The following is a 13,536-nucleotide window of genomic DNA, read 5'->3' on the forward strand; positions in this document are numbered from 1 at the left end:
CAGCAAATTCGTGCTATAAAAATAAAAACAAAAAAAGGGTTAAGACAAAGTTACTTCAGAAAATAGTGCTCAGAGGCTGTAATTAAAGCCTACCAAGTAACAACACACAAAACAGGGGGAGTCGCCATGGGAGTTTACAAAATGAGACAAGGCAGTACTAAGGAGGGACTACTAAGTCTTTTGACCAGTGAACAGCTACAGTTTACTGTGGACAATGACACAAGCCAATGAAAAATATGGGTGGAGAGTGGGCGAGGCTTCGAGTCCCTACCTGAATACAGCATGCCTCACAGAGCAGGGCATGCGCTGCTCAGTACTGACCTAAAAAGGGAAAACGTATTTCCCTGACAGCAAACAGAGGAATCATGGAAGCCAGACAATCCAAAGAAATACCATAGAGGCTATGCTCTAGGGGAGAAACAAACAGAAGGGTGGGCTGAACCAAGGAAAGCCGTCCAGTAGAAAGTAAACAAGTAAAGACAGACTGTAAAGCTAGCCAATGGTAAGCAATAGGATGCGCGCAACTCCTTATGTGCTTGTTACGCTTGCCCCGATTGGTAGGCTCGTCCTAAAAAGAAATCATGTTCATCTACCTGAATGTGGTGAACATAAGCTTGCAATAAATAGTTTAGTTTTTTTTAACGCCATCACATTTAATTTTAAAGGAATAGTATGGGTGTTCCTAGCAGGCTGGCGCACTTTGCATAGTTGCAGATGGCCAATTTAAAAAGCAGAATAAAGGGAAATAGGATTATAATTGGTCCAAAGAAAAGGCACTATAGGGTTTGTATTACTGTAACCAGAAGACATAATATGAACACACAAAGCCGACCAAAATATGTTTAAAAGGATAAAGAATGGACCATAAAATGCATAGGCAAAGTAAAATATTGCCACATTTTTTAGGTGGATTAGGCAAAATGTCTTCAATCACAATGCTAGACAGCAAGAATTTAAAACGGGTGACCCATTACCAGATGCTGTGGTTGGCGGAAGCAAAATGTGACTGACAGCCGAACAGACCAATGAATGAAGTGGGATGACCCAGTGTCTCTTTATGTGTGGATATATGTAGGCATTTTTTTTCAGGATTTCTTCACTAATTGAGACTGGTGAGACAGCTAAAACTGTGTCCAAGCCAAACCCTAAAAAATGAGACAACATTGAGCAACTTTGGGCAACAGGACCCAGAATTTTGACTACCCAGTCTCTCTAGTTGTCAATGCAGTACTCTCTGCGTGCATGTCCTGATGGTGGTAAACTTCATTCTGAGCATAGAGAAAATGTCAGCATACATGTCAAGGGTAGTTTTTTCTAATTCTTAGAGCTAATGGAATTATGTGGCGGGAAGACCAAATTATTAGGCAGAGGTGATTGAATTATGCTCCAAAAAAGGCAAATTATGAGGCGTAATGCGGCACAATTTGCTGCAGTCTTTTTTGTCTTTGTCCTTTTTACATAAAATGATGGGAGTAAAGGTTACTAGGGAAGAAGAGTGGTTCACAGGAAATGCCAAGTCCATATCAGTTTTCACGTATTGTTATTCAAAAAACACACTCAAAAAACTCTGGACCTCATGAGTTTTGTAACAATAAAGTTTTAAGGGGGGTGATGAGCGTGTTTGACAGAAGTTCTTGATATTCTTAGGCTGAATCCTTACTCATGCAATCAAAGTCAGAAGTCCAAATTATGTAGAAAAGTTGCTTTTTATTAATTTAGATAAAACCATGCAACAGCCGACACGTGTTTCGCCCCCTGTGGCGATTTGCGCCGGGGCTTTTTCAAAGCTGTAAAGAATCAAAAAAACACATCTGTGAGCGCAAGTGATTAAGGGAAATGAGCCTTTGACCCAGTACCAGTGAGATGGAAATTGTAAGGAAAGGGTGAAACAGTCCGAGCTAGGTAAAGACTAGCGTGATGTTATAGTACAAGTTTCTGATTAGACGTTATTTGAAAAGAATCAACCCAGTGATGATTATAGTAAATGAGGAGAGCAAAGGTAGTAAATGCGTGAATAGCTAGAACCTAATCCCTCTGTGATCTATATAACATTATTGATTTGAAAGGTTTTATATAGGGAGCTTAAGTCAAGTAATTTACAGAAAGTGCAATACAGAGTGTTCAGATTAGAACAACATGCACGAAGTGGTATAGTTTCAAGTGATCAGAGTGGCATGCCAAGAGAGTGTAAGGCGAAGGAGAAAGTTCAACAATAGCTTCTGCATACCTATTTACAATATAATGTGTTCATTATATATCGTCATAAAATGGGCATGTTTTCCACCAAAGTCCAATTTGTTTCAAAAAGTTTCAATCTGTCAAATACAACATGTACATTTTTAGAAGGTTTTACTGCCTTATATACCCAAGAATCCATTTCAATAAGTTTCTTTCTCTATACAAGGGTTCACATTCTTGGATATACAAATAATGGCACAGTTATTACATTTACTTTACTTCACAGAGCTCTCGCAATCTGCCATATATCATGTTCGGATAGCGTTTTTTTAAACTTTTGTGGAGCAAGTATAGCTAAAAATCTCGGGTGCAGCATGCTGGGCATTTAGTGAGTAGGAATCAATCTAGACAAAACAGTCATTTATGTGCTTCCATTTAAGAGGCTGTGTCACTCCAAACAGTGATGGCGCAGCATTTTGGTTAAGCATGGTGATTTGCGACGAAATAATCATTTGTTAGAAGCTCGCTTAAGGGAAGCATTCCGTAGTCTGTGTTGGGCTATTACGCTAACAGAGAGTTGGTTGCCGGCGTGAGGAGGCGGGAAGGGAGCGTCCGCTATTTAATCAAAGGTGCGGTTTTTGGTTAAAAATGCGATGGCGTGGGCCTAGCGAAATTAAAACATAAAGGGAATGTCCCTTGCGATCAGGGACCGCTTACTTGTGAGGGTGTAATCCCCAAATCACATCGTTGTCCGTCTGCTCGATGTTCGCCGCTTTCGCGTTCTCCAAGGGAATGTCATGCTGCCACTTTTAACCCGGAGAGAGAGAGGTTGACCCGGAAGCATGGGTCCCTTGATTTTACTCTCATACGTTATTAGTTTGGCTAATTTGCTTATGCTTTAGCGCATGGACTACAGGGTCTATATTATACACTAGGTTCACTATTTTCTGGTAATTGCTCACGTTTTTGCAAATGTTTCGAGTGTTTATAAAAACTGTCTTAAAGTAACCCGAAGCTCACAGGCACGGTAACGTATGTGTAGTAATAGTCGAAAGTGGACTTTTTGTATTTTCGTGCTCCGCCATTTTTGAGTGGTGTAAATTAAAAGAAGATTATGTTTAGAGATCGTGATGGGCACAATAAAGCGTACATATTTAAGTGAAAAGTTGCAAGCCTGCATATTGATTTAAGATTATTATTGATATTTTAAACGGTGGAAGTGTGCAGGTACTTATTCGTAGAGGTCAGCGAAAATAACCACACTTCATAAGGTGTGGAGTAGACAATAGAGTCAATAAAACGGAATCGCCATTTTAAGATGATAAACCTATTGTGAGTTATTGCAACAGGTAGGGTGGGTGTTCATTAAAACAGTATATTGTTGTAATAATTACAGAGGTGGTATTATAAGAAGAAAATTGTTGGATAGTAGCAATGGTCAAGTGCAAAGTAGTTCTTCTGAGTAATCTACGATAATATTTTGACAAGGGGACAGGGATAAGTCCAAACAAGTTGGTCTAAATGAGCATCAAAATCAGTATATGACATTTATGACATGAGGACATCACGTATCTGCTCTTTCGTTTATAGCTTTGATCATTATATGTATGGAAACAAGAGAATATAGTTTGCATAGAAGGGGAGATAATGTCCACAGTAAGACCAGTCAGAATGTTTTTGAATTCATTCTATTGTATGTAAAAGGTGTCTGTCCAAAAAGAGGCAGGCCACAGCTTCCTTATGTAAGGCTCTGGTTTGCAGGTACAGTTTATTCCAGCCAATGGTGCCATTCATATTCTTGATTTAGGCCTTTTTCTACTGTTTCCATTTTTATAATCAGAGAGCTCTCCTCTCTTCGTAAGAGGCGGTCTACATCACCGCCACGTTTTGGTGTCTTTATTCTTTTGATACCTACAAAGGAGAATGTTAGATTATGTTCATGGTGTTGCTGGTAGTGTTCCACTAATGATTGTCTCGTATCTGATTTGTGGATATTCCGGTAGTGTTCCTGAATGCGAATTTTGAGGGGTCTCCTTGAGCTCCCAATGTAGTTTTTACCACACGGGCAGGTAATCAGTTATTTATTTAATGTTACCCCTCGTTAGTGTCAGTTTAACACCTAAATAGAGTCACTAGCAATTGAAGAATGAGATATTAACCTTTTCTGCTAAGTGGCTAAATATGTGGCAGTGTTTTTAGTAACATTAGATCTCTTTAATCTAAAAACGTTTTTTAGTCAAAATGTACGCTATCTGCACAAGATGAAGGATTATGTGGCAAGTACGGCAAATCTATTTATATGCGGAAAGTGCCACAACAGCATAAGCGCATAATTCCAGTGTCCCTCTTTATTGTGCAGTGAGCGATAAAATGTTGTGTACAATTTCTGGTAAGGTTTCGGCATACATGAAAGAGTTAATATACCAGACTTCACACAAGCTAATTCCCAGATGCATTAAGAATTGTATTATTCTGTTGATTATATTGGTAAACGCATCTTTATTTACTTTGTACTAAAATGAATACACCAAAAATATGTCAACTTTCTTCGCCATATCAGGATAATGTTGGTAAAACATTACACCTGATTACTGCATCACAGCAGAGACTTCTGGGATACTTCTGGTCTCAGACATTAAGCTCTCACAGATAGGAAGGTGGGGTAGGGAGTGATGGGAGGACGCGGAGCAGTGGGCGTGGTCGTAATGGGAGTCTAGGAAGGTGGTTAGAAGGATTAGTTACTTACCTGTAATCCTAGTTATCTTCCAGGGGTATACTCATTAAAGTCATAAGCACTGAATTATCTCCGCCCATGAGCGGGAACCCGGAACACATAAACAATATACATATATATGTGTAAATATAACCAAAAGTACATAGTACTAACTAATTATACACATATACATGTATAATAACCATAATATGCAGCCTAACATATATTCATAGGCTAATAAAGCCCAACCTTACACACATTCTGAAGCATGAAAATATGCTGTATATAAATGCAATAAACAGACATGAGCCTAAAATGCATTTCATAACCATGAAAAAAAAACTTTTATTTTCATCAAAGAACCTGTTGTAAACAGTTATTAGCCTAAATGGCTGCATATGAAAAAATGTCTGTGTACAGAAAATCAGACTGGCACCCTGCCTTTAAGGCCCCAGAGAATCTGCACACTTTGCCTTTATGGCCTCCAGGAGAACTCTGTTCCCATCATGCACCACAGGTGACAGTTAGGTCAGTTTTTTTGTACGGTACAGTAAACTTTAGCAGGAATCTGCACTTAAAAACTTCATAATACATATTGAAAAGAAAAAACCTCAATGCTACTGCTCGCCCGGGGAGGCGGGAGGGTGCTAATGACTTTAATGAGTATACCCCTGGAAGAGAACTAGGATTACAGGTAAGTAACTAATCCTTCTCTTCCAGGGGATACTCATTAATAGTCATAAGCACTGAATAAAGTAGCAAGCTCATACCCACCAGAAGCGGGCGAACAGATAAATGCATAGCCACACTTTTAAACAATAGTGTTTAGCTAGAATTAGCAAACAAATTTCTGAGGGATGCTTGTCCCACTTGTGCATCAATCTGTGCATCAGAATCTAGACAGTAAAGGCATGTAAACGTATGCACTGAACGCCAAGTAGTTGCTTTACATATCTCTGACATAGCCACATTCCTAAGGAGAGCTGTGGTAGAAGCTTTACCCCTCGTAGAATGCGCCCTAGGTCTACCTGATAAAGACCTGTGGGCTAGCTGATAAGCCAGTAGGATACATGACACTATCCATCTAGAAATGGATCTCTTGGACGCTGCCAAACCAGTATTCGTAGGACCATAGTTTACAAAAAGACGGTCCGTGTGCCTCAAAGACTTTGTTTTATCTAAGTAAAATTTCAAAACCCTTTTCAGATCTAATGAATGTAGAGCCCGTTCAGCCGGACTCGAAGGGTTTGGGAAGAAAGTAGGCAATGTTATGGTTTGATTAATATGAAAATCCGGCACCACCTTGGGCAGGAAAGCAGGATGAGTTCTGAGCACCACTCTGTTTCCATGAAAAATAGTGTACGATTCATTGCAACAAAGAGCCTGGACTTCGCTCACCCTACGAGCAGAAGTGATGGCCACCAGGAACGCTACTTTCCAAGATAAGTGTTGTAAAGACGCTTTATGTATGGGCTCAAAGGGGGGACCCATTAACTTAGTCAACACCACATTAAGCTCCCAAGGTGGAGAAGGAGACCTGACTGGAGGATACACCTTCCTTAAACCTTCCAGAAAATCCTTCACCACAGGCATCCGAAAGAAAGATATCTGTCTTGGCGATTTTCTATAAGCAGTTATTGCAGCAAGATGGACTTTGATGGAACTAAACTGCAAACCAGATTCAGCAAGGTAAAGTAGATAAGGTAAGATCACCTGTTCTTGACCATGAATAGGGTCAAGACCCTTACTCTGACACCAAAGGTAAAAGCGTTTCCACTTAAATCCGTAGGATTGTCTTGTAGAAGGCCGCTTTGCCTCCTTAAGGATGTTCATACACTCTGAATTCAGCTGTAAGTGCCCGTACTGGATGACTTCAGGAGCCATGCTGCCAAGCGCAGGGAGGGCATATTGGGATGAAACACTCGCCCCTCCTGTTTGGATAGAAGATCCGGGCGACAAGGCAATCTCCTGTGAGGCATTATTGACAACTGGAGGAGACCTGGGAACCACCACTGGTGTGGCCATTCTGGGCAAATCAGTATCATTCTGGAGTCGGTCTTGTACAACCGATTGATCACTGCTGGTATCAACGGTGTCGGTGGAAAGGCGTACAGCAAGTTTTGACACCAGTCTATCAAAAGGGCATTCCCTTGAGACCCTTTCTGGAAGAACCTGGACGCGAAGACGGGGCATTCTGCGTTTGCTGCGTCTGCGAACAGATCGATGTCTGGTGTTCCCCAAGCCTGGAAAATGCTGTGCGCGACGTCTTCATTGAGAACCCAGTCGTGCGCTTCGACGAAGTCTCTGCTGAGGTCGTCCGCCTGTGAGTTCAGACTCCCTGGTAGGTGAACCGCTGTTATGGACAGGTCTCGTGCAAGTAACCAATGCCACATGGTCTGGGCTTCTATGGACAGAGTCCTGGATTTGGTACCTCCCTGCTTGTTTAAGTAATACATTGTAGTTGTATTGTCTGTTTGCACCAGGAGGGACCGAGTCTGTAGAGATGGAGCCAGGGACTTGAGAGCAAGATGGACCGCTCTGAGTTCGAGTAGATTGATGTGATATCCTTTCTCGAAGTCTGACCATAGCCCTTGTACCTGCAGAGGGCCCATATGCGCCCCCCAACCTTGGAGAGAGGCGTCTGTGATCAGAGTCTGCGTTGGTGGGTCCTGATGAAAAGGAACTCCCTTCATCAAGTTTGCCTTCTTCATCCACCACCGGATGGAATCTCTTGCAGACTGTTGGAGATGAATTCGATCCTCCCAGCATCCCGTCCTCTGTTTCCACTGATCTTCCAGACACTGCTGTAGAGGACGCATATGCAAACGTGTGTTTGGCACGATGAAGATGCACGATGCCATGGACCCCAGGAGAGAGGACACTTGCCGAACTGTCGGACATGCAGACTGAAGGAGAAGAAAACACTTCGCCTTGATGGATGACCACCTCTCCTCCGAAGGACACACGTTCTTCTTCCGTGTCCAGTTGAGCACCCAGGTAGTGGATCTTCTGGGTGGGGTTCATTATGGACTTCTTGTAATTGACTTGAAGACCCAACTTGCACATGAGTTGGAGGCATATCGATAGATGTTCTTCCAGTAGCGATGGGGATGAACTCTTCAGAAGCCAATCGTCTAAGTACGGATATATGAAAATCCGTCTCTTTCGAAGACAAGCCGCAACTACCGCCATACATTTTGAAAATGTTCTGGGAGCTGATCTCAGGCCGAAAGGGAGTACTGCGTACTGATAATGATGAGCAGCTACTTGAAACCAGAGGAACTTGCGATGTTTTCTGGATACCGGAATATGAAAACAAGCATCTTTCAGATCGATGGAGCACATCCAATCCCCCTGGTGTAACTGAGGGAAGATCTGATGAAGAGCCAGCATTCGAAACCTCTCCTTTCGAATGAATTTGTTCAACCGTCTCAAATCCAGAATGGGTCTGAACTCCGTAGCTGGACCTTTTTTCTTTACGAGAAAAAAATCGAGAGTACAGGCCTTGACATCTCTGCTGAGATGGTACTAGCTCTATGGCCTTCTTCTTCAGAAGGATGTTCGCTTCCTGTTGTAAACGCTTCACATTCCACTGTAACATCTTTAGAGGATGCATGACAGGAGGTGGCTTCTTGAATCTCAAAAGGTACCCGCTCTGAATGATACTGTAACCAGGTGACCGGTACGATGTCTGATAATCAGGGCGGCAGCAAGGAAGTTAAATGGTGGTCTGTCAATGACGACGAAATGATTACTCCTTCCTCACAGGACGAGCCCTTTGCGTGGAGAACACCGGAGCATGAAATGCAAACCGGCCCCTTTAACTGGCAGACGGAACAGGACGCCGGGACTGCCCCTCGTGACGTATCCTTCATGGCATTGGTTAAAGCCCAGGAACCTTGGAAGTCGGCGTGTGACGTCACCGACTGGGGAGTGAGCCGAGGAGAGGAAAGCGCGGAGGAAGGACGCCGGAGAGAGGAGGAAAACGCCACACCAGGACGAGAAGCAGACGAGGCTGGGGAAGGCGAAGCCCTGCTGTCCGAAGAAGACGTGCCAGGAGGCCAACGAGACCGCACTGCGCCGTGCCACACTCCCGAGGGAGGAGTGTGGCTACGACAGGTACGGGACAGGATCTCGAACTGGGTGGGACGGCGGGGACCTTTACCCGCAGTAAAAAGACCCTCAACCCCTTAGCATTCCTGCACTACCCTTCCCTGTAAAAGTATCCTCCCTCACACCTGACACTTAGTACGCGGTAACGCCTGAGCACTAGAAGGTGACCCTCACTCCCTGGTACCCCGGAAAGAAGAGTTACAGGACGTGAAAGTAATTGGTCCTTTTTCTGTTGTTTTGTTTCCCGGTAATCCTGATGCGAGAGGTCCTTTGGGGAGAAACGCCAGCCTGACCAGAACCGCCCTAGAGGAGAGAACACCCCCCAACAGTCGGCATCACGGATCCTGCCGGGTTTGCAAAGGAGAGACTAACTTTGCGTAAAAAGAAACTATATGTTAAAATAAAACCCTCTTTACCCAGGCACCGTGTCCAGTCCATTCCTGACCCCCCTTTACAAGTGGTGTCAGAAGTGGGATTGCCTGACCCCCACCAGCAATCACTGATGGATCAAGTAATCCAACATCTCATTGAAGGACAAGATAAGCAAGAGTGGGCTATAAAAAACCAAATTACGGTAGCTGATGCGGATCGGGAACTGTTTAAGAACGCTATCAGCGCCCAGATAGAAGGCCTGCAGAAAGTGGCCCAGACACCAGTACTCGGCGCCGATCGTAGAGCCGGAAGTCCCCATCCCTCAGGCGTCTCGCTACAAAAATATGTCCCCGGGGAGGATCCCGATGCTTTCCTCTCAAATTTTGAGAGAGCAGCCCAAGCTTGTGGATGGCCCCCAGAGAAATGGCCCTTTTTCTTAGCCCCTTTGTTGTCTGGGGAAGCTCAAGCAGCCTATCAGGTGGCTAATCATGCCGGCAATACCCCTTATGCAACTATTAAGGAAGTTATCCTGGATCACCTGGGATTAGACCCCGAGGCCTACCGCGTCCGGTTTAGAAAAGAAAGAGGAGTGGCTGGGGAAAATCCAAAAACCCTGTATCTGAGACTGAAGATGGCTGCAGAAAAGTGGTTAAAACCAAGCCAAAGAAGTAAAGAGGATGTTATGGACAGCATAGTCTTAGAACAATTTATGGAGGCGTTGCCTTACGGAACTCAAAGGTGGCTACGCCAACACTCTGGCTTAACCGTAGCCCAAGCAATTGAAATGGCCACCAACTATTCACGAGCCCAACCCAGAACATTTACTTGGGACTCTGAGAAAAGCAGCAAACTGATGACAACATTGAAAAGTGACAAAAAGAAACCGGAGCTACCCCCTCCGGTCAGGCAAAAACCGTTGAGGGTGGATAGCGTACCGTATAAGGGACCCCAGTGTTTTGACTGCGGGGAGTGGGGACACATCGCCCGGATGTGTCCAAAAAGGAAACCAGCCGAAGAACCAATGGAGGTTGGCTATATTCCCAGAGCTGTAATGTACTCCGCAGAGATGGGTCCATCGTTCTATGTACGTATCAGGATTAATGATAAATACATACGGGGATTGTTAGACTCGGGGTGCCGACAGTCTGTAGTACAGGAAAAATTGGTTCTGCCCACCCAGATAGTTCCTAATGAACACGTGCATATTAGGTGCGTCCACGGTGACGTGCGACCCTATCCTGTAGCCCAGTTGGTCATTGAACCACAGAATAGAGCCCCTGTGCAAATCAAAGTGGGGGTCATATCAACCTTGCCGGAAGATATCATTTTGGGCATTGATAATCCCGACTTTATGTCCCTCTTCCAAGATAAATTATCCGCTCAGGTCAAACCAGAAAATGCTTACATAGTAAAGGAACCTTGGGTGCTAGATAGGAATTTTAGGTTTGCACAGGCTAATGACACTACACTTCTGAATGCTTGGGAGGCCGCACATGCTGCACAAACCCTCACCTCACAGACGTACCCCAGATTCGTGATACAAAATGATTTGCTGTACAGGGAGGGAAAGGCAGGGGATGACCCTCAGTTAGTAGTGCCATCTGCTTTCCGGGAACAGATCCTTTATTACGCCCACTCACATCTCACAGCAGGACATTCAGGTACAGAGAAAACCACACAGAACATAACACGACATTTCTTTTGGCCTGGCATTTATAAAGAGGCGGAATTATACTGCAAGAAATGTGCAATCTGTCAAAAGAAAAACTTGACTCGTCCCCAAGCTGTCCCTATGCAACCTATGCCTCTCATAGGAAAACCATTTGAAAGGGTTGGGATGGACCTTATAGGACCCTTACCCCGGTCTACCAGCGGAAACACCTATGCCTTGGTCATAGTGGATTATCACACTAGGTTTCCTGAGGCTTTTGCCTTAAAGGCACCCACTACTAAGAATATAGCGGACACAATGGTTGAACTGTTCGCGAGAGTAGGATTCCCAAAAGAGATCCTTACGGATCAAGGTACCCCTTTTGTATCGAAGTTAATGAGGGAAGTATGCAAAATGTTAGATGTACATCAGATAAAAACATCGGCATATCATCCTCAGACGGATGGCCTCGTTGAGAGGTATAACCGCTCACTGAAAACAACACTGAAGAAGATGCTAACAGTAGAAAGCAAGGACTGGGATAAGCTCCTTCCCCTCGCCCTGTATGTGTTGAGGGCTCAAGTACAGAGCAGTTTGGGATGTTCCTCTTTTGAGTTATTGTACGGCAGGCAACCAAGATCCCTCCTAGAGATAACCAAAGAAGCCTGGGAACAGGAAGGCTTAGAGGAACAAAGATCTCTCTTAGAATATACCCAACAGCTAAAATCCAAGTTGGGAAAGCTCAGGGATTTGGCATATTCCCATGTAGAACAAAGGCAACGAAAACAGAAGTTCTATTATGATAAGGGGAAAAGGTGGCGCACTCTTGACAAGGGAGATTGGGTGTTGGTACTACTTCCTTCTTCTACACAGAAGTTCAAAAGTGAGTGGTTAGGACCATACCCCGTAATAGACACAATAGGACACACTACATACAGAATACAACTATCTCCCTCCAGAAGCCAGACCTTTCACATAAACCTACTAAAAAAATGGATAGGACCCCCTCCTAAAGCAGCCCACTTTGGTTTACCGGTCAAAAGTTCCCAAAGCACTTTAGAGCAGTTACCTGTCAACCCAGAGTTAACGGAACAAGAGAAAGATGGTCTGTTAAAGACTCTCAGTCCGTTTTCTCCCATATTCTCAGATACCCCTGGTCTAACTCACCTAACAGAACACCAAATTCAGACAGAGGAAGGGAAGATAGTCAAGCAACGACCATATAGGATTCCGGCCGCTAGGAGAGGGGATGTAAAAAGAGAAGTAGAAGAGATGCTCAAACTAGGAGTCATCAGGCCCTCTCACAGCAACTGGTCATCTCCTATAGTGATGATCCCAAAGCCAGATGGATCCACTCGTTTTTGTATGGATTTCAGGGCTTTGAATGCCATCTCGGCATTTGATGCCTATCCCATACCACGAGTGGACGAGTTAGTTGAAAGGATTGGAGAAGCGAAGTATATAACAACGCTAGACCTCACAAAAGGCTACTGGCAAGTGCCCCTGAGAGAAGAGGACAGGAAAAAAACAGCTTTTTCTACGGAGGAAGGACTCTATGAATTCAATGTACTACCCTTTGGCTTACATGGGGCGCCAGCCACCTTTCAAAGATTAATGAACCGGGTCCTCTCTGAACAGAACCAGTATTGTTCCGTCTATCTAGACGATATTGTGATATTTAGTAAGACCTGGGAAGAACATTTGAGACATGTGCAGAACGTCCTACAGGCCCTGAAAAAAGCAGGTTTGCATGTTAACGCAAAAAAATCAAGAGCAGCGTTTCCCAGGGTGAAGTATTTAGGATTTCTGCTAGGAGAGGGGGTCATAGCCCCACAAGAAGAGAAAATCAAGGCTATCATGCAGACCCCTTTTCCATCCACCAAAAGAGACTTGAGGGGATTCCTAGGCCTCATAGGATACTACAGACGCTTTATCGAGAACTTTGCGGCTAAAGCCAGTCCCTTGACAGACTTACTCAGTAAAGCATCCAAGCCCTCTCAGTTGAATCAACCATCAAGAGAGGCTAGGGAGGCGTTTGAGGCACTCAAACGAGCTATCACTTCGAATCCAGTGTTGATACCGCCTGACTACAACAAAACGTTTTCATTGGCCACCGATGCCTCTGAGGTAGGGATTGGGGCTGTGTTGTCGCAGGAGGGGGAGGACGGTATAGAACACCCTGTACTGTTCCTGAGCCGCAAGTTGCACCCCAGGGAAAGGAAGTACCCGACAATTGAACGCGAATGTTTAGCTATTAGGTGGGCTGTGGATAAACTACGGTATTATCTGGAAGGCCGTCCCTTTGTACTCTATACGGATCATGCTCCATTACAGTGGATGCAAAGGAACACCTCCCTCAATCCCAGAGTCCTCAGGTGGTCCTTGTTTCTTCAGCCTTTCTCCTTTGTGATTAAACACCGCAAGGGGAGGGACAACGCTAATGCTGACTTTTTATCTAGATCGCCCCTTCTCCCCGATCGGGAGAATCAAGGGGGGGGAGGTGTGTAAC

At 44.4% G+C, this 13,536-nt stretch overlaps 1 protein-coding gene across 1 annotated transcript in view; it reads right to left on the reverse strand.

Moving 5' to 3' along the window:
* Nucleotides 1-13,536, reverse strand: part of BBS1 (Bardet-Biedl syndrome 1) — a 591,426-nt gene that overhangs the window by 471,135 nt on the left and 106,755 nt on the right. The window lies entirely within an intron of this gene.

Source organism: Lissotriton vulgaris, chromosome 9 (assembly GCF_964263255.1).
Source record: "Lissotriton vulgaris chromosome 9, aLisVul1.2, whole genome shotgun sequence".
NCBI lineage: Eukaryota > Metazoa > Chordata > Amphibia > Caudata > Salamandridae > Lissotriton > Lissotriton vulgaris.